This window comes from Ornithorhynchus anatinus, chromosome 1 (genome assembly GCF_004115215.2).
Source record: "Ornithorhynchus anatinus isolate Pmale09 chromosome 1, mOrnAna1.pri.v4, whole genome shotgun sequence".
NCBI classification, from domain to species: Eukaryota; Metazoa; Chordata; class Mammalia; order Monotremata; family Ornithorhynchidae; genus Ornithorhynchus; species Ornithorhynchus anatinus.
The window spans coordinates 175,808,403-175,834,690 of NC_041728.1; the positions used below are offsets into that span (position 1 = coordinate 175,808,403).

The 26,288-nt window shown below is 42.0% G+C and overlaps 1 protein-coding gene across 1 annotated transcript in view; it reads left to right on the top strand.

The window, feature by feature from the left end:
- Positions 1 to 26,288, top strand: part of CNTNAP5 (contactin associated protein family member 5) — a 746,584-nt gene that overhangs the window by 112,233 nt on the left and 608,063 nt on the right. The window lies entirely within an intron of this gene.

Below are 26,288 nucleotides of genomic sequence, written 5' to 3' on the forward strand. Positions count from 1 at the left end.
GTAAGATCTTTGTTTTGCCTAACCCAGGAGAGGAGGGATTCACAGTGTTAAGTGTTAAGTTCGGTGCTCTGAACACAGTGAGTGCTCAATAAATATGACTGAATGAATTCACTGCAGAAAAGGCTATGGAAGAAACTGATTGTGATGATGACTGGGGAGATGATATTTTCCTAACTTGATGCTCTGCACATGATGGGAACTTAATATACTTGGTCACTGTGACATGAAGGAAGGAAGGATGAAGTCTAGAAGGAAGTATAGGGAGGTGAATAGACATTTAGGTTAAGAGAAGAGTAGAGGCGTGGAGGCAGAGGGTTTTGAAAATTAATCAGCAGCTTCATTGCAACTGTGTCCCACTTTTCCTCGGAACTTCCTTATCAAACTGAAGCAGTGTGGCCTGGTGGATAATTCATTCAGTCATATTTATTGAGCACTTATTGTGTGCACCCACTGTAATAAACACTTGGGAGAGTACATTACAACAATAAATGGACACATTCCCTGCCCACAACGAGTTCATAGTTTAACGGGAGAGACAGACATTAAGATAAATAAATGTCAGATATGTATCTAAATGCTATGGGGCTGGAAGAAGGGATGAATAAAGAGGGCAGGTCCGGGTGACACAGAAGGGAGTGGGAAAAGAGGAAAGGAGGGCTTAGTCTGGAAAGGCCTCTTGGAGGAGATGGGCCTTTAAAAAGGCTCTGAAGAAGAGGAGAGCAACTGTCTGTCGGATTTGAGGAGGGAGGGCATTCCAGGCTAGAGGCAGGATGTGGGCATGGGGTCGCCTGGGATCCAGAGGACCTGGGTTCTAATCCCGATTTCAACCTTTGCCATTTGTGTGACCTTCAGCAAGTCACTTAACATCTCTGTGCCTCAGTTTCATCGACTGCAAATTGGGGATTTAATACCTGTTATCCCTCTTACTTAGACTGTGGGCCCCCTGTGGGCCAGGGACCGTATTGGGCCTGATTGCCTTGCATCTGTCCCAGGGCTTAGAACAGTGCTTGACACATAGAAAGCACTTAAATTAACAAATACCATAAAAAATAATAATGATAAGGATTACTATAGTATTTGCTCAGCCTTACTATGAGCCAAGCACTAAACCAAACACTGGTGTAGATTGAAGTTAGGTTAGATATAGTCCCTATCCCACTTGGGAGCCTCAGCTCACTTTGAGAAATAATCCAGTTAAATTTTATGAGTTAGCTGTCTAAATTTGATGTGTATTTTTATGTTCAGTATCTTTTCATAGTAGTAGTAATTGTATTTAGAGATTACAGTGTGCAGAACACTCTAATAAGCTCTGGAAAAAGTACACAGGTGGAAAAAAGACACGGATCCTGTCCCTCGAGGGGCTCGTAGTTTATGAATACAGATGGACAAAACAGACATTGGGAGCAATGAAACCAAAAAAAAATAAAATGGCCTAAAAGACAAGGACCAATACACAGTATACAAAATTAAAGCAAATGTCAGGAGGGAGCCGTGGCTAGGTGAGCAGAATTTCAGGTTCCTTGTGATTAAGAGTCCACCGTATAATCATAGCCACAGCCATGGCTACCACAACCACCAATCTTCCTGAGGTTACGTAAGGCCTCACGCTGCAGATGCTGTTCTCATTCCCACCAGGGCAATGGAAGGCAGGACCGGATGGGGTTTCCTCATTGGTTGGGTGGGGCTCCGATGTCCATTTCTGGAGAGGAGGTGTTGCTTAGGCACAGAACAGCGTGGCCTACTTGATGCAGTATGGGCCTGTATTCAGAAGGTCATGGATTCTAATCCTGGCTCTGCCACTTGTCTGTTGCGAGGCTTTGGGAAAGTCCCTTCACTTCTCTGTGTCTCAGTTACTTCAACTGTAAAAGGGGGATTGAGACTGTGAGCCCCAAGTGAGACAGGTATTGTGTCCAACCCAATTTGCTTATATCCACCCCAGTGCTTAGTTTAGGCCTGGCACATAGAAAAAACTTAACAAACATCCCAATTATTATTATTATTATTAGAGTAGATCAGGGGTAGGTGTCCTGGGTGATGGGGTGGGGAGGCAGTTTACCTGGTCTTCTTGGAGGGGGCCAAGACCACACATGAAGGCAAAGCTATTCCATTCAGTTACCGGTTATTTCATTCATCTATGTAGAGGTAGTGGCAATATATGTATATATATATATATACATTCGATCATATTTGTTGAGTGCTTAGTGTGTGCAGGGCACTGTACTAAGCACTTAGGAAAGTACAGTTCAGCAATGAAAGAGACACTCTCTGCCCACAACAAGCTCACAGTCTAGAGGATAATAATAATTGAGGTATTTGTTAAGCACTTACTATGTGCTTGGGACTGTAATAATAATGTTGGTATTTGTTAAGCTCTTACTATGTGCAGAGCACTGTCCTAAGCACTGGGTAGATACAGGGAAATCAGGTTGTCCCACATCAGGCTCACAGTCTTAATCCCCATTTTACAGATGAGGGAACTGAGGCAGAGTGAAGTTAAGTGACTTGCCCACAGTCACACAGCTGACAAGTGGCAGATCTGGGATTCAAACCCACGTTAGGGTGGACACAAACAAATCGGGTTGAACACCAGTCCCTGTTGCACATGGGGCTCACAGTCTCAACCTCCATTTTACAATGAGGTAACTGAGGCCCAGAGACGTGCAGTGACTTGCTCAAGATTATGAAATGATTTTGAGGCTTGTAAACCCATGTCCTACTAGTTATTGAGAAACTGAATGTGTATGCTCAGAGTGGGATTTGTTGAATAAAAAGTATACTCCTGCTATTAACTTGTTCTATTTTTTTTGCCACTCTTAAAAATGTAAGGTCTTGGCATGGGTACACTTTCAAGTAAAAAGCAAGAATAAAAATAGATTACATAGCTGATTAAAAGAGATTCCAGAAACAGTCTAAAGGCCAAATCAATAATTTATGTTTCTCTCTGCCCTTAATGCTAACTGCCTGTCCCCAGCTTATTTCTAGAAAACCATGAAAGATTTAGGAAATTTTTTTCTCCAAATAGAGTATTTTAATTATGCATACTGTATCCAGAATCTCTAATCTAAAATACTTGCATGAGATCAAAAGATATGGCATTACTGGATCAGTGCCTTGGTCATTTCAAAGTAGTTTTCAGTCTCTGACAGTGGTCAATGTGTATGGAGGAGGCATGGGAGGTTAACTCTCCTAGTGTTTTGCAGTTAACCATCTTATGCCCCTAACCTTTCCTCTTATCCCATTAGAGCTCACTCTTCATTCATTTCTCCACAATCTCCAGTAGATAGCAGATTCCTGGCCATGTGTGCTTATTGAATAAGTGCTTTCTTGGTACTTGGTTTTGAACTTGATTCTTTAATGCTGCATTGGATTTTCTTTTATCCTGGGCTTTGGGGATTGGGGAGGAACGATTCTAAGTTAACCCTGTCCACTTTGACTTCAGCTATGTCCACTCTCTGCCTCTTTTGCTGAATCAAGACTTTCAAACTCTCCTTGTAGGGTCATTTCCCCATTCTCGTTATCATCTCCATATATGGCTATTTCCCCATTCCTCTTCATGCTATCAATATAAAGATTCAATGTACTTTCTTTAATCAAACATGGACCTTGAATTTATTCCATTTTGAAGTCTCCAACAACTAGGGATTTTCATGTGGGCTATATTTAACAGTTGTAGATCAAAATAATCTGAGCCAATCCAACCAGTGACTGAGCTATCACTGATTTTATTTCACAGACACAATTGCATGTGTCTTGTCTCTTCTGTGTTAAAATGTTTCACTTTAAGAACGGACACAAATTTCTATAAAGAAGACACGGAGAATAGCTGACTTGGTGAAATGAAGCAGAAAAGCTTCCTAATCACTGTAAAATGCTAAAGTTTCTTTGGAGAGCAGAACAAAACTTCATAACAAAGGAGCCAACATTATGTGATGTTATCAGATGTCACAGAACCCGGGAGAACTTTTTAATCAGCAGGAGGTGAACTCCGGCAGTCCCTTCTGGTGGTCTAGCCGTAATAAAAAGAACCAATAAAGAACCAAAACAATTTGTTTAGCATGAGGAAATGGAACCAATAAATCAGTCCAAGTCATAAATTCAATGATCCTGCTCTAGATATACTGGACATTTTATTTTTGTTATCGCAAGAGAAATAATAATGGTAAGTTCTGAATGTTCCACCTGCCATTTTTGAAACCAAAGATCTTTCTGGGATTTAGCTAATGAGCAGGGATGACCCATCAATTCAATCAATTCATTAGTATTTATTGAGTGCTTGCTGTGTGCAAAGTCACTGTATTAAGTGCTTGGGAGAGTACAATACAAAAATAAACAGACACTTCCCTGCCCACAGTGAGCTTACCCAAATGGCCCTCTCAAAATGGCAGTTCCAGGGGCTTGTGTTTTGTCCTAACACTCGTTCCTTATTCTGCAGCCAGTTGGGGAAATTCAAAAGTTGATTTTTAAATGCATCCCTGTTCTTGCTTCCTGACTGCAAAACCGAGGCTCAACCTCTCCAGCAGATGGCTAATGGGTGAGCTGGGGAGACTGGGAGCAGGGAGGGTTGCCAAACCTGGGTCCTGAACAGACTTGGTCAAATAAACAGAAGTAAGACACAGCAGGAACATTTTGGAATTGGCTCCGTTATTGTCCAGAAGCTTCAGGCTATGAATGACCTAATCAACCTTAGCCTGACTCATTTAACAGCACTGGCTCTCGCTCCACCTCTGCACCTGGTCCCACGCACACCTCATCTGAGAATTCCACTACCTAACCTGAGTCCCTTTACGGAATGCAGGACACAGCTGTTTCAGAGTCTCCTCGATTCATTTCTCTTTCCAATTTGTTTCTCCCTTTTATTCTCTCCTCTGGGCTCCCAACCCTTTCGAAAGTTTTGTACTTTGGCAGTCTTGAAACACGTGCCCTCTTGCTTTCCTGCCTCTAAGCCACTGGTTTTTATTTCCCACCAGGGAAGGTGGGTAATGGAGAAAATGCATGTGAGCCCAGCCAGCTGCCTCATCCTTTATGCTGAAAAACATGCCCACTTATGTAGAATGAAGACGTGTTTCTCGATTATGCACCAGATGCTGGCATGGCATTTGTGCCTGAGCTTTGATGGTGGCTGATAGTTTCTCCAGGACCACCCTGCCTTGGAGGAAGTCATTATGTATTTATCATCCACTGAAGAAAGGACTAGTGGTTATAGTTAGGATTATTTCTACCTCGACAGGGTGTAATGGTTTGAAAAACACTTGAGAATAATCCGCCAAGCAACACATGCAATTACCTAAACTGGGCAGTATCTTAACTCCAGTTAGCTTTTCTTGGTGAAACTTGGGATGTGCAAGACCTGAAGCATCATGGTGTAGTGGATAGAGCATGGGCGTGGGAGTCAGAAGGTCAGGGGTTCTAATCGGGGAATAAAAAATAAATAAATAAATGTTGGTATTTGTTAAGCGCTTACTATGTGCTGAGCACTGTTCTAAGCGCTGGGGTAGACACAGGGGAATCAGGTTGTCCCACTTGGGGCTCACAATCTTAATCCCCATTTTACAGATGAGGTAACTGAGGCACCGAGAAGTTAAGTGACTTGCCCAAATTCACACAGCTGACAAGTGGCCGAGCTGGGATTCGAACCCATGACCTCTGACTCCAAAGGCCGTGCTCTTTCCACTGAGCCACGCTGCTTGTGCTTCTCGATTCCCGGCTTTACCACTTGTCAGCTGTGTGACTGTGGGCAAGTCACTTCACTTCTCTGTGCCTCAGTTACCTCATCTGTAAAATGGGGATTAACTGTGAGCCTCACATGGGACAACCTGATGACCCTGTATCTCCCCCAGCGCTTAGAACAGTGCTCTGCACATAGTAAGCGCTTAACAAATACCAACATTATTATTATTAATCCTGCCTCCTCCACTTATAATAATAATGTTGGTATTTGTTAAGCACTTACTATGTGCCAAGCACTGTTCTATTCATTCAGTAGTATTTTTTGAGCGCTAACTATATGCAGAGCACTGTACTAAGTGCTTGGAATGTACAAATCGGTAACAGAGACGGTCCCTGTAGATACAAGGTAATCAGGTTGTCCCAGGTGGGGGTCACAGTCTTCATCTCCAATTGACAGATGAGGTCACTGAGACCCAGAGAAGTTAAGGGACTTACCCAAAGTCACACAGCTGACAAGTGGGGGAGCTGGGATAGAGCCCACGACCTCTGACTCCCAAGGCCGTGCTCTTTCCACCGAGTCACGCTGCTTCTCAATCTGCTCTGTGACCATGAGCAAGTCATGTCACTTCTCCATGGCTCAGTTACCTCATCTGTAAAATGAGGATTGAGATTGTGAACCCCACATGGGACAGGGACCATGTCCAAATCAATTTGCTTGTATCTACCCCAGAGCTTAGTACAGTGCCTGGTAGATAGTAATTGCTTAACAAATACCATTATTATCATTATATATTATCATTAATATATATTATATTAATATATTAATAATAAATACAGAGATTGAGTGGTTTACCTCACCAAAGGTTGACATAGGAGGCCTTTACCAACATTTTTCAATGTTTCCTTTATACCATGTGTTCATGTGATGTTTATCTGAAAGTCAGGAAGGAAGCCACTATTTGATCCAATTTTAGCACTACTCAGTGAAAAGAGCAATGTTCTATGAGTCTGACAGGAGATATAGGTTCCAGGTTTATCTGAGTGTCCTTGGGAAGGCACTTCATTGCTGTGTACTTGCTTTCTCATCTATATAATGGGAATAATCATGTCTTGCTCTAAGCAGAGAGGTTGGCAGAGAGAGAATGTGAAAAGCTTTGGAAGGATGGGCCAAATCCAGGCTAGGTTCCCCTCCCCAGTGACCATTTTTTTAATCCATCAGTAATATTCTGTGTTCCTTGTTTGCTATAATAGAACAGGACTTTGAATAACTACTGGTTTTCACATCTTCCCACCAGCTGGCTACCTACCATTGAAGTTGTATTTCCATTGCATTGGAGTTTATGATGCTGATTCAGGGTTCTGCATTTTTCTCCCAATTTTCTCAATCAATCAATCATATTTACTGAGCACTTACTTTGTGCAAAGTAATGTACTAAGGGCTTGGGAAAGTACAATTTAACAGAACTGATAGGTGTGTTCCCTGCCCATAACGAGCTTCAAGTCTCAAGGGGGAGACGAGGATTTGATATAAATACATAAATTATGGGTATGTACATAAGTGCTATGGGCCTGAGGTGGATGGAGATGGCTAATAAAGGAAGGGTGGATGGAGATGGCGAATAAAGGAAGCAAATCAGGGTGATGCAGAAAGGAGTGGAAGAAAAAGAAAGGAGGGCTTAGTCAGGGAAGGCCTCCTGGAGAAGATATGCCTTCAAGAAAGCTTTGAAGTTGAGGAGAGTAATTGTCGGATAAGAGGAGGGAGGTAGTTCCAGGACAGAGGCAGGACATTCATTCAGTAGTATTTATTGAGTGCTTACTATGTGCAGAGCACTGTACTAAGCGCTTGGAATATACAATTCAGCAACAGGTAGAGACAATCCCTGCCCAACGACGGGCTTACAGTCTAAATGGGGAGACAGCAAAGCAAAACGGTACAAAACAAAACAACATCATCAAGATAAATAGAATCATGGAGATATACACCTCATTAACAAAATAAATAGGGTAATAAATAATATATACAAAAAAGCACAGTACTGAGGGGAGGGGAAGGGGAAAGAGCAGAGGGTGGGGTGGGCGACGAGGGGAGGAGAGGAGCAGAGGGAAAGGGTGAGAGGGTGACATGGGTGCGAGGTTGGCGGTGAGATAGACAAGACCAAGGTACCGAGGTTTGAGCAGGTTGGCTTTAGAGGAGCGATATGTGCGTCTGGGTAGTAGAAGGAGTACAATGACTTCAATAGTATTTATTGAGTGCTTACTATGTGCAGAGCACTGTACTAAGCGCTTGGAATGAACAAGTCGGCAACAGATAGAGACAGTCCCTGCCGTTTGACGGGCTTACAGTCTAATCGACTTGAGGTAAGGGGTAAGGTGATTAAAAGCAGATAGTGAGGAGTTTTTGTTTGATGCAGAGGTGGATTGGCAACCACTGGAGATTGTTGAGGAATGATGTAATATGGACTGAAATTTTTTGTGTAAAAACAATCTGGGCAGCAAAATAAAATATGGCCTAGCATGGGGTGAGACAGAAGCTGGGAAGTCAGCAAGGAGAGTGATACAGTAACCAAGGCAGGATAAAATAAGTGTTTGGATTAACATGGTACCTGACTCCTTTCCCACATGGAAAGGAGCCTGGAAGTCCCTCCCCCTCCGTATCTGCCAGATTACCACTACACTCCACTTTCAAAGCATTATTAAGTTCACATCTTCTCCAAGAAGCCTTCCCCAATTAGAACCTCTTTTCCCCAACTATTTCTCCCTTCAGTGTCATCTATGCACTTTCATCTGTGACCTTTGGAAATTTGATACTTGCACCACCCCTTACATATCTTTGAATATCTTTGTATTTATCTTTGAATTTTGTTATGAATTATTTATTTATTCAAATTGAAGTCTGTCTCCCCCTGTTGACTGTAGGCTCATTATGGGCAGGGAACATGTGTGTTAATTCTGTTGTACTCTCCCAAGTGTATTAATATTAATGCAGTATTCTGTACATAGTAAGGGCTTAATAAATATGATTGATTAATTGATCGATGGAGAGGAAAGAGTGGATTTTAGAGATATTGTGAAGTTTGAACCAACAAGATTTACTGATAGATTGAATAGGTGGATTACAGGAAGGATGGTGGTGCTGTCTATAGGGATGGGAAATTCTGAGGGAGGACAGGATTTGGGTGGGAAGATAAAGAGTTCTGTTTTGGACATGTTAGGTTTGAGCTGACGCTAGGACATTCAAGTACAAATGCCTCCAAGGCAGGAGTAAGTGAGAGACTGTAGAAAGGGAGCTACTCTTACCTTTGACCTTACCCTTACTTTTCCCTTTCCCTTACTATTATCCTTCATCATAATCTTTACACAAAAATTACTGAACTAATTGTGAAGAAGAAATCTGGATTTCTTGGATTTTATAACTCATGGAGAAAGTGTTAGGTCTGTGTGGAGGCATTTTGTGTTAAGTCCACGGTGACCACCATTAAGGAAAACTAAGATCACCCAGCATGACTGAAATCACAGAGACCCAAATATTACTTGTCCCATAAGCCTTTGGGGTTGTCTCAGGGATCCACTCCAACCTATCCATGAGGAAAAGCTGTACCGTTTGAAGTTAGAAATGTCCAGAATTCAACAAATAATAATAATAATGGTATTTGTTAAATACTTAACTATGTTCCAGGTACTGAGATAAGCTCTGGTGGGGCAGGAGAGATACAAGAAAATTGGGTTGGACATATGCATTCATTTATTATCTCTGAACAGTAATTAGCACATCATGTCCGTCATCAGTTATTTCCTCTCATTTATATTAGTATCTAAAATTTTGGTCAATATATGTGGTCATCATATACATGAAAGAACTGTACTATGTGGAATCCTAGACTTTTCCAGAAAGATCAAAAAAGAAACACCCTCTGGACGTGGTGAAGAGAGAGAGTTGTTTAACCCTCTAGAGTGTAAGGTCATTATGATCAGGGAATGTTCTCTCCCAGTCTCTTCTTACAGTGCTCTGCACATAGCAGGCATTCAGTAAATATAATTAATTGACTGATAAATATGACTGATTAAATCAGACACCATGCAAGCAAACAAACCAGCTGCATTTTTCTGTCATGTTTGAAGGCAGAATCGTGTATGTTGGAAATGTTTTCTTAGAGGCCTCTTTTCCCACTACTACCCCGATTGTTTCCCCACCCCTTCCCCAAATCACCCAGGTTCAGCCTTAGTAGGGGAGGGGTCAGAAGGATGTTGGCTAGTTTGTAATCTTCTAGAAAGGCAAAGATACATTATACTGTAAGCTTCTTGAAGGCAGGAATCCTGTCTAGCAACTTCCAACTTTCTAATTAACTTGTACCTACCCCAGTGTATAAAACAGTGTTTGACACAGTGCTCTGCACCTAGTAAGTGTTCAATAAATGCCACTAATTGATTGATCATGACAACTACTTCTATTGTACTCCTCCAAATGCTTAGTACAATGTTCTGCACCCAGAAGATGTTCAAGAAATTGAAACTGTGACATTTGTTAAGTGCTTACTATGTGCCATACACTATCTAAGAGCTGGGGCAAATACAAGATAGTCAGGTCCCAAGTGGGGCTCACATGATAAGTAAGAGGGAACACAGGTATCGAATCCCCATTTTGCATATGAAGGAACTGAGGCACAGGGAAGTGAAGTAACTTTCCCAAACTCAAATAGCAGGTAAGTGATGGAGCCAAGATTAGAACCTAGGTCCTCTGGCTTCGAGGCCCAGTTCTTTCCATTGTGGAGCTTGCTGCTTCCCTAAGATGTTGGAAGATTTTTTGAGGAGTAGAGATACCTTTTTAATATGTCACTAGAAAAATCTTCCAGCAGTATAGTGATGTGTGAGATGGAGAGGGAAAGGACTGGAGACAGGGAAATGGGTGAAGAGGTTGAGACAGTGGGCAAGTCAGGATATGACAAGTGTCATTGGCTATCTTGGGGAGGTTGGTCTCAGGGGAGTGAAGGAGTAGAAGCCAGATTATGGCAATCAAGAAGGGAGTGGAAGCAGAAGAAGTGGAGGTGGAGGGTGTATGAAACCTATTCTAGGAGTTTGGACCCCCCTCAGGGTCATGCCGGGAGAGTTTTCAGTACCAGTCTTGGCTATGGGAGGGAGAGTCAAGCAGAGGCCTACCCATTCCATTCCTATCAGTTGTTAGTGAGTGGCAGGCAATCTGCTACAAATCAAAACTCACCCGTGTTTAACAGCAGCATGGAAGGAATCGAGGGTGGAGACTCAAATTTACTGCGTGGAAGGAGGCAGTAGTAAACCGCTTCCTTATTTTTACCAAGAAAACTCTATGGATCCACTACCAGAACAACTGCAGATGGAGGCTGGACGTTCTGGGAGAGATGTGTCCGTTGTGTTCCTATGGGTAGGAGACAACTCAAAGGACTAAGACTAGACAAGAGTTTGGGTAGGATTAGAGTGTGACCCTCAAGTGGGACAGGGACTGTGCTGACCTAATTAACTTGTACCTACCCCAGTGTATAAAACAGTGTTTGACACATAGTAAGTGCTAAACAAATACCTTTTAAAAAATGGTAGGAAGTACTGGAGCAAATGTCAAATGATGAACTGAAGTCCAGAGAAAGTGCCTGTATTTTTTTTTTATGTTTTATGATAGGGGAAAAAAGGGGGACGTTGAAAGCAGAAGGGCAGGTGGCTTCATAGCGTGGAACAGTTTATAATGGCTGCCAGGAAGGGAAGAATAGTGGGTGTAAGAGTTTTTTAGAAGGTGGCAAAAGATGCTGTCTGCTCAATTTTGATAGTACATAGGAGATTTCCTCTGGAGATAAAGGATGAGAGAGGATATTGTGTTGGGAGAGAACTGGAAGGGTTGATTTGGGTGAGCTTAAGCCCCAGCGTTTCCATTTTGTCAAAAAAGTAGTTGTCAAGGTCCTGGTGTGGAATCAGGAGAGAGTTATAGAACCGCAATAGTAGGTGGGGTCAGTGGGTTTTAGAGTCGGTGAGGGAGGAAAAGTAACGAGAGTAGTTGGGAGGGCAGAGTTATAACAGTTGAGAACTAATGCCTAGAATTCTGCTAATGACATCCTGCAGCTCAAGGGCAGGAATGGAGGAAGCCTACTATGGAGGTGATCCAAGACTAAGGAGGGGTGGTGTGAGATCAAGGGAGACACATAGGGAAAGGGAGTTCAGTGGAGAGGGCTGTGTTGAAGGAGTGGATTTTCACATCGAGAGGAGAGGTCAGGAAAGAACTCCAAATGGGGTGTAATGGTCTGGGCTAAGTAGAGTGAGGTCTGAGGATTGGGAGTCTCGGAGGGACGAGAAGATAGTTTTGCAGGGAGCAGTGGTCCGGAAGAGAAGGCAGGCTAGAGTGTGGTGGTCAGAGTGGGAATTTAGAGTTGATGAGGTTAGAGATGGTCCAATGACTCATGATGATGTGATCCAGAGTGGGTCCATAGTGATGAGGGGGTAAGATGGGATGGAGTATGGACTCAGCTGAGTTGAGGGATCTGAGAAAGGGGCAGTTAGGAGTCTTCAGGATCATCCATGAGGATATTTAAGACCCCAAAGAGCAATGTAGAAGAAAATTAAGAAAGGCTTCAAAACTGTTCAAAACACTGAAAGTGAGGCCGGAGGTCTGGTTGATAAGCACAACTATTAACTGAAGCGGTTGGTGGAGGAGGATGATGAGGACATCAAGTGAAAAAAAGATGAGGTGTACAGAGGGTGAGATGGTGTTGAGATGACACTGGGGTGTGTGGAGAAGGCTTTAATCCTCTTTTCATGATGATTCAGGTGGAGCAAAGAAGTTGAAGGCCCTTTGAGAGAGCATGGCAAGGGAGCCAGTATCATTCATTTGATCAACCAGTCCATCATATCCATTGAGCACTTACTGTGTGCAGAGCACTGTACTAAGTGAATAATAATAATAATAATGTTAAGTGCTTGCTATTTATCTGTACTGATGCCTGTTTTACTTGTACTGATGTTTGTCTACCCTTATCTAGACTGTTAGCCCATTGTGGGCAGGGATTGTCTCTCTTTATTGCTGTATTGCACTTTCCAAGTACTCAGCACAGTGTTCTGCACACAAGTGCTGAATAAATACGATTGAATGAATGAATGAAGGCTGGGGTAGATACAAGTTAATCAGGTTGGACGCAGTCCCTTTCCTACATGGGGCTCACAGTCTTAATCCCCATTTTACAGATGAGGTAACTGAGACCCAGGCAAGTGAAGTGACTTGTCCAAGGTCACAAAGCAGACATGTGGCAGTGCCAGAATTAGAACCCAGATCCTTCTGACTCCCAGGCCCATGCTCTAGCCATTAGACCACACTGCTTCTCAAGTACAATACAACAGAGCTAGGAGACACAGTCCCTGCCCACACTGAGCTCACAGTCCAATATCAGGTGGATTAAGGGGTAGTAGCAAGAAGGAGCAGTGACCCCAATGACCACATTTAGACAGCACTGGGACCAGGATTATGGAGGTAACAGCACAGGGAATGGGGACACCTTTTTATGGTATTTGCTAAGCATTCACTATGTCTCAAACACTGTTCTAAGCACTGGGAAAGATACATGACAATTAGGTTGGATACAGTTCCTTGTGCCCCAGGAGGCTCACAGCCTAAGCAGGACGAGTTTAGGAGAACGGAGGCATGGAGAATTTAAGTCACTTGCCCAAGATCACACAGAAAGCAATTGACAGTGTCGGGATTAGAAACCAGATCTTCTGACTCACAGGGCCAATGCTCTTTCTACTAGGCCATGCTGTTTGTCATGCCTTGGAAGGATGTGAGCCATCGGGAAGCATTATTGAGGATGGTGAGTTTGGGGAGGTATTGAGAGATGAGGGTGAGGATGTGATGAGCAGAGCGTAGAATGAGAGAGGGCATGGGGGAGTCCTGATGTTTAGAGTCCTCGGTCTGGATTGACCAGAGCTTTTCAACATTCTAAACTAGGAAGACATGCCAATAAGGATCCCAAATCTGGCAGGGTGCAGGAAACAAATTGGGGATATTAGAGATTCATCAGATGAGGCCACATGAAGGAGTCATGATTCCAGAAGAGCTTTGAAGGTGAGAGAGCAGGGATCTGCCAGTTATGAAGCAGGAGGAAGTTCCAGGAAGGGAGGAGGACATGAGCAAGCAGTTGGCATCAGGAGAGAACTTCAGAGGGAAAACGTTAAGTAAAGAGCCATGTCAGAGTGATTTCAAGAAGAAGTACACTAGAGGAGCCCCTTTGAGTTTTTTGCCTGCTATCTGGTGATGTTTCCTTTTTACGTTTCAATCCCTCTTAGCTATAGTTTGCGAGAAAAAAAAAAAAAGAATTGGTACTAAAAGTGCAGTCCACAGTGGGGTTCTTGTAGCTAAATTGAGAACCCTTCACAGTGGCAATTTCAAATGGGCTGGACAGAACCCATGATAACATCGTGTTTGGAATCATTGTTCCCTGGCTAGCAGGGGAGAAATTAGATGCATCAAAGTTTTCAGTGACTAATTTTCCTCAATTTGGGAGATTTTACAACCACCTGGGAAAAGCTACTCTGCTTGAACCAGTTGCGTAGGAAACAATCCATGCCTTCTACCTACTGTTACAAAAGGCAGCATGGGAGGGGAGAAGATTAGATGCCTCAAAGGAGCTATTTTCCTGGGTGACTTGCAGAGCTGATCTTGTTGCAAAATAAATGCTCACACCCACTTAGATGCTAATGGGAACAAACTGTGAGCAGAGACCTTATCTGTCACCTCTGCAGTATTGTACTCTCTGAAGTGCTTAGTACAGTGGTCAAAACATAATAAGCACTCAGTAGCAGCGTGGCATAGTGGATTGAGCACAGACCTAGGAGTAAGAAGGACCTGAGTTCTAATGCCGACTGCCACCTGTCTGCTGTGTGTCCTTGGGCGTCATTTCACTTCTCTGGGTCTCTGTTCCCATATCTGTGAAATGGGAATTGAGACTGTGAGTAGAGAAGCAGTGCAGCTTAGTGGAAAGAGTACGGGCTTGGGAGTCAGAGGTCTTGGGTTCTAATTCCGGTTCCGCCTCTTGTCAGCTGTGTGACTTTGGGCATGTCATTTAGTTTCTCAGGGCCTCAGTTCCCTCATCTGTAAAATGGGGATTAAGACTTTGAGCCCCAAGTAGGGCAACCCAATTACTTTCTATCTACCCCAGTGCTCAGAACAGAGCTTGGCAAATAGTAAGCGGTTAACAAATACCATTATTATCATTATTATTATTATTAAGTGGTACAGGGACCGTGTCCAAACCAATTTGCACTCCAGAGCTTAGTACAGTGCCTTGCACATAGAAACTACTTAACAAATACCATAACAATTGTTATTATCATCACTATTGATAACGCCAAAAATAATTGAATTGATAATAATGATGATGTTTATGATAACGATGATGGGATGGCTAAAGAAAAATGTTCAAATACCTAGAACAGGTGAACAGGATTCACTGAACAAGAAAGAGTATGGCTAAGTGTTTAGTACAGTGATCTGCACAAAGTAAGCACTCAGTAAATACAATCGAATGAAAATTAATGACCTATTGGAAAAAGCACAAGTCTGGGAGCCACAGGATGAACATTTTAATCCTGGCCATGACACTTGGCATGCTGTGTGACCTTGGACAAGTCACTGAAGTTCTCTATGCAGCAAATTCCTCATCAGTAAAAAATGGGAGGATTCTCCCTTCTTCTTCCTCTCTCTTAGACTGGGGGTCCAGGGTGGGTCAGAGGTTGTGTCTCATGTGATTGTGTTGTATCTACTTCAGTGTTTCGAGCATTGTAAGCCCTTAACAAATTCAATAGTCATAGTAATAATTATGATAATAATTATTATCATTATTAAATCACTGAGAACTAAACTCAACATGTTGCAAAAATTTTATATTGCATACTTTTCTGAAGGTCAAAATATGATGTTACACAAATATCATGCAAGCCTAATGGCTTTTTTTTTTCCTTTTTGATTCACCATGAGCAGCTGGGTTTGATAGTCTGATAACAAGAATCTGTCTCTGCGGGAGGGGGGGACATGAAATAGAGCAAAAATAAGCATCACAGCTATTATCTGGTGCAACTAGTGTACAATTAAGGTTCAGTGCCTTTTGGAAAACACTGACTTGAATTGGCGTTTAGAATTAATTATGGCATTTGTTAAGTGCTTCCTATGTGTCAAGCACTGTTTTAAGCCTGGGGACAGATACAAGTTCATAACATTGGACACAGTTCTGGTGTCATGTGGGACTCACATTGTAAGTCAGTGAGAAAACTGGTAGAGAAGCAGCATGACCTAGTGGATACAACACGGGCCCATGGGTCAGAAGGACCTGGGTTCTAATCCTGGCCCCACCATCTGTCTGCTCTGTGACCTTGGGTTTAATTTCTCTGTGCCTCAGTTACCTCATCTGTAAAAATGGGAATGGAAAATGTGAGCTTCATGTGGGACATGGACTGTGCCCAACCTGATTATCTTGTACCTATCCCAGTGCTTAATACAGTGTATAGCTGTAAGGGCTTAAGAAATACCATGAAAAAAGAAAACAAAGTAAAGAACAAATATAGAATCATCATTTTACAGTTGAAGAAACTGAGGCCCAGAAATGGGCCTAAAAAGCAAATATAGATGAACCGGCATTTTTTCTCCCAATCCTTTCCATGGAGATCAATATTTGTAGGTGTCGGATACCTGTTTACCTTGCATCCATACTCCGCATCCAACAGAAAGTCCTCACCATCTGCTTTAAAGCACTCAGTCAGCTCACCCCATTATACCTCACCTCCCTGATCTTCTACTGCAGCCCAATCCACACACTTTGCTCCTTTAACACCAATTTACCCACTGTGCCCCAATCCCATCTATCTCATCCCCGACCCCTTTCCTTCTCCCTACCTCTAACCTGTAACTCCCTCCCCATCCGTACACACCTGACCACCACTCTCCCCATCTTCGAAGCATTATTAAGGTCACATCTCCTCCAAAAGGCCTTCCTCGATTAAGCCCTCTTTTCCCTGGCTCCCTCTCCTTTCCATATGATCTTATGCACTTGGATCTGTGACCCTTGGGAGTTTGATATTTACCCCACCCTCAACACCACAGTTCCTATGTACATATTTTTAAACTATTAAGGCCCATGCTCTTTTCACTGGGCCATGTTGTTTCCCTGGAAAATAGTAAGTAGAAAATCAAATCAGGAAACCTATACAACAGAGAGGGAATGTGTCTGTTATATTGTTGTATTGTACCCTTCCAAATGCTTAGTACAGTTGTCAGCACACCATAAGCACCAACTAAAATATGATTGATTGAAGTTTGGTAAATAGTCCAACACACTGAGGTGGCAGCCATAAAGAGCTGTTATGCTGTCCAAACTTTCCTAAATCTGTGAGGCCTGGATTGTCTGTAGATGCCACATCCAACCCACTGAGAAGCAGAGCAAGAGCAAGAGAAGGGAGACAAGAACGAGGCCCAGTGGTTAAATCGGCTTGAGAGGAGGGAAGAGTGAGCTGGGCTGGAGTGGGAAATGAGTGAGGATAAGCAGGGAGAGAGAAAGAATTAACTGAGTGCCTTAAATGCCATTGGTCAGGAATTTTTGCTTGCTGCAGAGAGGACTGGAATGCAATTGGATGTTTTTGAGGAATGGAGACACAGGCTAAAAAAGATGTTTTATAGAAGCGATCTGGGCAATGAGTGAAATCTGGTCAGGAGCTGGGAAAAGATGGAAGGCTCAAAGGTCTGTTAGCAGGCTGTTACATGAGTTGTGTGGAGATCTGACGAGTGCTTGGATCACTGTGATGGCAGTTTGGATACAGAGGAAGGGACGGATTTTGGAAATGTTTCGAAGGAAAGGCAGATTAGATCTGGTGGCTCAAATATGGGAGCTTAAAGAAAGGAGTCAGGAGAATGCAAAGCTTGCATTCTTGAGAGGCAGGGTGGATGGTGGTTCATTCAATCGCATTTATTGAGAAGCAGCATGGCTCAGGGGAAAGAGCACAGGCTTGGGAGTCAGAGGTCAAGGGTTCGAATCACAGCTCTGCCATTTGTCAGCTGTGTGACTGTGGGCAAGTCACTTAACTTCTCTGTGCCTCAGTTATCTCATCTGTAAAATGGGGATTAAGACAGTGAGCCTCACGTGGGACAACCTGATTACCCTATATCTCCCCCAGCACTTAGAACAGTGCTCTGCACATAGTAAGTGCTTAACAAATACCAACATTATTATTATTATTATTATTATTATTATTAAGCGCTAACTGTGGGCAGAGCACTGTACTAAGTACTTGGGAAGTACAATTCAGAAGCAAATAGAGACAATCCCTGCCCACAACAGGCTCACAATCTAGAAGGGGTCCCCTGCAGTGATCCATGTAATCCACTGTACAGTCAAATGTATATTCTGATTATTCTATCGGTAAAGCAGCATGGCCTAGTGAAGAGAACATGAGTCTGGGAGTCAGAAGGACCTACGTTCTAATCCCAGGCCTGCCACTTGCCTGCTGCGAGACCTTGGGCAAGTCACTTAACTTCTCTGTGCCTCAGTTACTTCATCTATAAAATGGGGATTAAGACTGTGAGCCCTTTGTGGGGCAGGGATTGTATTCAACTTAACTTGTATTTAGCTCAGCGTTTAGTACAGTGCTTGGCACATAGTAAGTGCTTAACAAATACCACAAGTATTATTATTATTATTAATAAATATCCCTATGGCTTTCCCCTCTTTTAAAACGTAAGCTCCTTTTGGCAGGAAACATTTCCCATGCTTCTGTCAGAGTTTTCAAGCGCTTTAGCATGCCACATCACAGCAGTGGACACTCATTAATCAGTCAATCAATTAATGGTATGTGTTGAGTGCTTACTGGATGTAGAGCACTGTACTAAGCACTTGGGAGGGTCCAATACAAAAGAATTGATAGACACTGTTCCCGTCCACCAGGGAATTAAACTTATTACACACCATTACTTCTATTGCTGCCACTAAAATGATTTCTTCTGTGACTACTCTTGGTAGAATTTTCAAGATAATTCTGTCTTTTTAGTCATAGCTACATGTGTAAGAATCATGATCATTATAATCATTTGAAGACCAAGAACAACTTTATATACACACTTTTGGGAGATTCTAGGCTCCATGAGGACAGGGATCTTGACTTCTAACGTTATTTTATTCTCCCGAGTGCTCTCTGCTGTGTTGTACCCTCATCTATAAAAATATTGTTGATTGATTGTTGCACATTGATTGATTGAGCTGCTATTTAATATAGTTCATATTTGAAAAGGCTCCTAGTTTTCCCTAGATTTCTCCTCATTATAAAAGCTATTTTTCGTTTTGCTTACAGCTGGGAAATGGGGGACAAGGTCGGTTTCAAAAGTAATATTTAGTCATTTGTTTTTGTTGTTCACAAATTGAAATTATAGGTAACAAGGGGAAAAACGAATGGCGCTAAAAGCATGAGTTGTCACTTTTAAGCACCCTTGTAGGCATTATACAAAATGCGTGCTTTATGTCTTTTAAACCAAGAACACATTAAGTGTGTAATGCTAAGAGGAATTTTATCTCACCTATAAATACAAGTGGATCCTTTAAACTTCAAATCCCTGAACAGAGACAATTTACTGTTGCAATCAAGGGGATGCACACGATTTAACTTCAGTACCATCTGTAACTCCATTGGTATTTTAATAATGAATTAAATTATATGTTGGCAACAAAATGTTACTTAACTAGAAATCTCTTTAACAGCCGATGAAGATTTCCACAAGGCAGTTGAAAAGAACCTGATTTACTCTGAATTCTTCTTGACACTTTCACGTTTTCATTAACTAGAAAGATGAACTTTAGCTTTGACTTGAAAGTAAGCGCTGAAGTCAATAGCTACATTTCTTTTCGTTCCACATTAACAACCTGAAATAATCAATTGTATTTAAGTGCTTACCATGTTCAGAGTAGTGTACTAAGTGCCTGGGAGAATACACTACAACAATAAAGAGTGGCAATCCCTGCCCACAATGAGTTTACAGTTTAGAAGACTGTAGTATCTTTGACTGCAAGACCTCTTGTATATTTAGGGGAAAATTTAATGAAAAGGTTCCAAGTTGGCCTCAAGTATTTCATTTTTCTGATTCTTCAGAGCTCAACTCTGTTTAGATCTTTATTTATGTAGAAACCTTATTTCTATGTTTGTCTTTGCATTTAACAATTCATTTCTTCCTGATGTGTTTGGATCAATTCCGGAATTATCCTCATTCATACAGCTCTCATTTCTATAGGTAATTTTCTCATTTTTCCCCATTAGATTATCAGATCTTTGAGAGCAGAAAACTTGTGTCTTGCTATTGTGGCATTACTGTGGCATTTGATAAGCACTTACTATATGGGAAGGACTATTCTAAAAACTGGGGTAGGATCAAGTTAATCACGTCAGACACTGTCACTGTTCTACATAGGGCTCACAGTCTAAGTAGGAGGGAGAGCAGATATTGAATCTCCATTTTACAGATTAGGAAACTGAGGGAGAGTGCCTGGCACATACTAAGTGCTTAACAAATATCATATATATATATATAAATAAAAAAGGAGGAAACGTGAAGTGACTTGCCCAAGGTCAAACATCAGGCAAAAGGCACAGCTGGGATTAGAACACAGGTCCTTCAATTCCGGGACATGTGCTCTTTCCAAGTCATACTGCTCCTCTATAATGTTCTTCAGAGAAATTTTGTTCAGCAAGATGAAATTGGTGACCTTTTCCAACAATTGTCTATATTTAAGTCCATGTTCTTCTGTTTGAATGAGCTCTAGGCAGGCAAAAAGAAACAAATCCAGCAACAAAGATTTTCAGGTTTTCTTTAGATCCAGGCTAACTCTCCAAATCCTTCTTCCATTTCAAATTATAGGCAACATTTTTCATTCAGAAACATTATTTTGGCTTTTGAAGATCCAATCTGATTTCCATTAGAAAGCTGAAACCAAACACATCCCAAGAGAAAGGAAGGGTCAGTTGTTTACGGTTAAATTATCCACACTAAGAGGGGGAGAGTAGACTAGATTATAAAGCATAGAATTGGATAGTACAAAACGGGGGTGGACACTTCTGCTTCTTTTAGACAATGGGAGATAAAGAGAATCAGCACACTAGAGTCTAGAGAGTGGCTACTGGACTGAAGAGGAGAGAGACAGGAGGGAGGGAGGTCAGCAAGGTGCAGTAGTTGAGGTGGGATAGAAGTACTTTGATCAACATGGCTAGGGAGATAAATTCAAGAATCATTGGTATAAAGATGAATTAAGATTTGAATGTCATATTACTAACATTTAAATGACATAATAATAATGGTACTTGTTAAGCACTTACTATGTGCCAAGCACTAATGTAAATAGTGGGGTAGATATAGGTTAATCATACTGGACACAGTCCCTCTCCCACAATGGGGCTCACAGTCTTAATCCCTATTTTACAGATGAGGTAATTGAGGCCCAGAGAAATTATGTGACTTGCCCAAGGTCACACAGCAAACATTCATTTATTCATTCATTTAATCAAATTTTGTGAGTGTTTACTGTATGCAGAGCACTACACTAAGCCCTTGGAAAGTACAATTCAACAACAGAGACAATCCTTGCCCACACTAGGCTCACAGTTTAGAAGGGGAGAGACAGAGATCAAAACAAGTAAATGGGCAGGTAAAGGCAAGTAAATATGTGACAGAGCTGAGATTAAAACCCAAGTCCTTCTGACTCCCATGCTTCTCATTACTATTATTACTTATAATATCCTCCTATTCCATCATTATGCACTATAAGACTTCTATATTAATATCACTGAATTGTATGTTTGTCAAATAGCGCCAAATATTTTCTAAACATTTGTGTTTCAGGAAAACTCAAACAGGGCACTTTCCCAAGAGGGTTTGTTTTTGATGCATTTGTCTCTAATAGATTTATTTCCCAAGTTTCAGATTTCCTTACCCATAAGTCGATTGTTCCTTTCAAAGAATCATTAAACATAAAAGATAAACTTTTTTCTATTCTGAGACCCCAGCCCTTTTTGAAAGGTAAAACATGTTTTCTTGAGACCCAAATAGTGAAAATTGTCATTGAAATCAGAAAATGCAAATGTAAAATCCAAGTAGATGCTGAAATCAGTGAAAGACATTTTCCTCTTGCTGATGAAAAAGCACCCTTTTTTATCTTCGAAGTGGATATAGTTAACAGATCCAGTTGATTTCACTGATCATGAGAAAGGATCTGTCATGATCCATTTCTGATGCTTCCAACTTTGTCAGTGTGGAATTATGTTAGACCCATCAGAAATTTTACGGGTAACCATGAAATCGTGTGGCATTTTCCCAGTGTTGCATATATTGTAGAAGAAGCTGTTTAAGCCCCTGAGTGCTCAGTTTTCTCCTCGCTAGTAGATACGGGCTCACCAAGCACCACTGCAATCTAGCTAAATCCCAGGAGATGTGTCATTTTCCTTGTTCTCTCAGCAGGGTGATCACGATATTCCACCACCATTATCATCATCACTATCACCACTGCCATTTTTATCATCATCCTTACCATCACGGATGATAATAATGATAATGGTGACAATGACATCATGATCGCCATCACCACCAACGTGGCCATCATCATGATTATTCTCATCAGTGTCATCATCATCACTGTCACAAGCCTGTCTGCTCATACCAACCAGGACCTTCCTGGACCAGGGGAGCCTTGGTGACAGGTAGTAGAAGTCAAACCACACTTCTGAACACCAGAGTTACTGAGGAAAGTTTTTGACTTAGTTTTACCAACCTGCAAGGGAGTGACACATATACACACTTGGTCACTCCATTCCATCAAGGGTCTAGTACCGGTCTATGGCCAAGGGAGCTCGTTCTGCCAATGCATCTTCTTTCTGCTTCCAAGTGCTGCTGTTCTCCTGCTGTTTCTGCAGGTCTCAGCGTACTTCCTTCTTGCTTCTCCTCTGCATGTGTCTGCTCTAGGTGCTTCCCTCTCTACCTCCTGTATGAGAAGCAGTGTGGCTCAGTGGAAAGAGCACGGGCTTTGGAGTCAGGGCTCATAAGTTCGAATCCCAGCTCTGCCACTTGTCGGCTGTGTGACTGTGGGCAAGTCACTTAACTTCTCTGTGCCTCAGTTCCCTCATCTGTAAAATGGGAATTAAGACTGTGAGCCCCACGTGGGACAACCTGATTCCCCTATGTCTACCCCAGCGCTTAGAACAGTGCTCGGCACATAGTAAGTGCTTAATAATAATAATACCAACATTATTATTATTATTATTATTGTCTTTTGCATGCATCCTTGCGATTCAAAGCGACCGCCTCTTATCTGCCTTAGGCTTTGCAGCTGTGGCTCTACGTGGCAGTCATTGGTTGGTCCAGACCCATTACTGAGTGGACAGGAAGAGAAAGCCCCACTTCCCTCCATGCTCTGTCCCCCTCAGCCAGCAATCACCTGTCCTCAGGTAGAGCCCAACAGTGCCTTCACCCAGGCTCTTCCTTCTTGTTGTTCGTGGGATCACCAGCAAATCACCACCATCTTTACCATCATAATTATTATCACTGAAGATATCACCATCATCATTCACTCATTCAATCATGTTTATTGAGCACTTACTGTGTGTAGAGCACTGTACAAAACACTTGGGAGAGTACCATATAATAATAAACAGACACATTCCTTGCCTGGAATGAGCTTACCATCATCAACACTGACATCTCCAGGTGACACATCCAGGCCTAGTGGCAAGAGCACGGGCTTGGGCATCAGGGATTGTGTGTTCTAATCCCGGCTCTGCCACTTGTTGGCTGTGTGACCTTGAGTAAGTCACTTCATTTCTCTGTGCCTTAGTTACCTCATCTGTAAAAGGGGGATTGAGATTGGGAGCCCCTTGTGGGACAGGGACTTACTCCAACCTGATAACCTTCTATCTACCCCAGTGCTTAGAGCAGTGCTTGGCACCTAGTAAGTGCTTAACAAATACCATAACATTAATAATCACCACCATCATGCCACCAAATCATTGTGATCAACAATGTTTTCTCATCACCACCATCATTATCATCATTTACCATCAGCATCAATCAGTCAGCCAGTCATATTTATTGGTAGTCACATTCCCAGCCCACAGTGAGCTTACAGTTGGGATGAAGGATGGCAGACACTAATATAAATAAATAAATCATGGATGCACACATGAATGCTGGAGAGCTGAAAAAGGGGTGACTAACTGGTGCTAAACTAATTACAAGGGGAACTCAGAAGGGTGTAGAAGAGGAGGAAATATGGGCTTAGAAGAGGAGGAAATAAAGTCAGCCCCCTGTTGGCTGTGGACAGAGAGTGTGACTGTTATATTCTTATACTGTATTCTCCTAAGAGTTTAGTACAGTGCTCAGTACTCAGCTCTCAAATAAATTGAATTGACTGACTGACTGCCTGAATGACTGGAAAGCCTCTTGGAGAAGATGTGCCTTCAATAAGGCTTTGAAGGTGGGGAGAGTGATTGTCGGAAACGAAGAAGAAAGACGTTCCAGGCCAGAGGCAGGATGTGGACGAGAGGTCGGCGGTGATTTAGATGAGTTTGAGGTACAGTGAGTAGTTTGGCAATAAAGGAGTGAAGTGTGCAGGCTGGTTTGCAATAGGAAAACAATGAGGTAAGTTAGGATGGGACAAAGAGTTTGAGTTTTTTCAATCCTATGGAAAGAAATTTCTGTTTGATGCGGAGGTGGTGGTCAACCACTGGAAGTTCTTGAGAAATGGGGAAACATGGACTCAACACTTCTGTAGAAAAATGATCTGGGTAGAGAATGAAGTATAGACTAAAGTAAGGAGATAGTAGGGAGGTCAGTAGGGAGGCTGAGGCAGTAATCAAGGTGGAATAGGATAAATGCTTGGAATTATGTGGAGGCAGTTTGGATGGAGAGGAAAGGATAGATTTTTAGCAATGTTGTGAAGGATGAATGGACAAGATTTAGGGAAAGATTGAAAACATAGGTTAAATGAAAGAGATGAGTTGAGGATAACACCAAGATTATGGGCTTGTGAGTCAGGGAAGATGTTGATGCTGTTTATGGAACATTATAAACATCATTATCTACGATCATTATTATAATCATCATTATTATTAACCTCACCATCATCATCACCATCATCAGCATTATATCATTCCCCTCCTCCTCATCATCATTATCAGCTTAGTCTAGTGGAAAGAGCACAGGCCTGGGAGTCAAAGCACTTGGGCTGTAATCCCAGCTGTGCCACATATTTGCTGTATGGCCTTGGGCAAGTCACTTAAATTTACCTGTGCCTCAGTTACCCAATCTGTAAAATGGGGATTAAATCCTTCTCCTTTCTACTTAGACTGTGAGCTCCATGAGGGACAGGGACTGTGTCTGACCTGATTAACTTGTATCTATCCCAGTTCTTAAAATAGTGCTTGACAGATAAAAAGTGCTTAACGAGTACTGTAATTATCATTAATATTATTATTATCATCATCAGTATTTGTTGACTCGCTCTTGCAGACAAAGCCCTTTTCTAAAGACACAAGTGTAATTTTGAGACTGTGAGCCCCACGTGGGACAGGGACTGTGTCCAACATGATTTGCCTGTGCCTGGCACCCAGTAAATGCTTAACAGATACCAGAATTATGATGATGATGATGATTATACTATGACAGAAAGAAGGCACCTAATGACAGCCCTCTTAGGATCAATTACTCAGTGACATTTATTCAGCACTTACGGTGTACAAAGCACTGTGTGAGTGCATGGGAAAGTATATAGTAGAACTCTGTTAACAAGGTGCTTACAGGCCGGAGAGGGAGATATATATTGAAATAATTTACAGATAAGAGTAATTTCAGGGTAAAAATTGTATATAGAGGAAGTGAATATCACATGCCTAAAGGATACATAGCCAAGTGCATAAGTGATTCAGAAGGGAGAGCCAGTAAGAAAAAAAGGGAAGGCCTTTTGGATGAGATCTGATTTTAGGATGACTTAGGACTTGGGGTGGTGGTGGTGGGGAGTGATAGACCATTAAATATGAAGGGGGAGGGAGTTCCAGGCTAGAGAGAGGATGTGGGCAAGAAGTTGGTGAGGAAAATAAAAATGATTAGTCAGTTAGTATTAGGACATTAGAGGAGAGAAGTATTCAGCTGAGTTGTAGTTGGAAATTGGTAAGTTACGAAGAGGATAACCAATTGAGTGTTTCAGAGTTGATGGTAAAGACTTTCAGTTTGATATGGATGTAGGTAGGCAACCATGGAGATGGCAGGGGCGAGGGGGAGGATCTGAGGAATGGTGAGATGTGGATTTATTTTTTTTAGGAAAATGTTCTACGTGGCATAATGAAATACGGACTGGGTTGAGAAGAGACAGGAAGTTTGCAGATCAGAAAGTAGGGTGATGCAATAGTCAAGGTTAGATATGATTAACATGGTAGTAGTTTGGATGGAGACATTAGGGTGAATTCTAGAAATGTTTTGAAAAAAATCTACAAGATTTGATGACTGACTGAATACACATGTGGAATGAGAGCAATGAATTTAGGATAATGTCAAGTTTACAAGCTTGTGAGATAGGGAGGATAGTAGTGTTATCTACAGTTGTGGG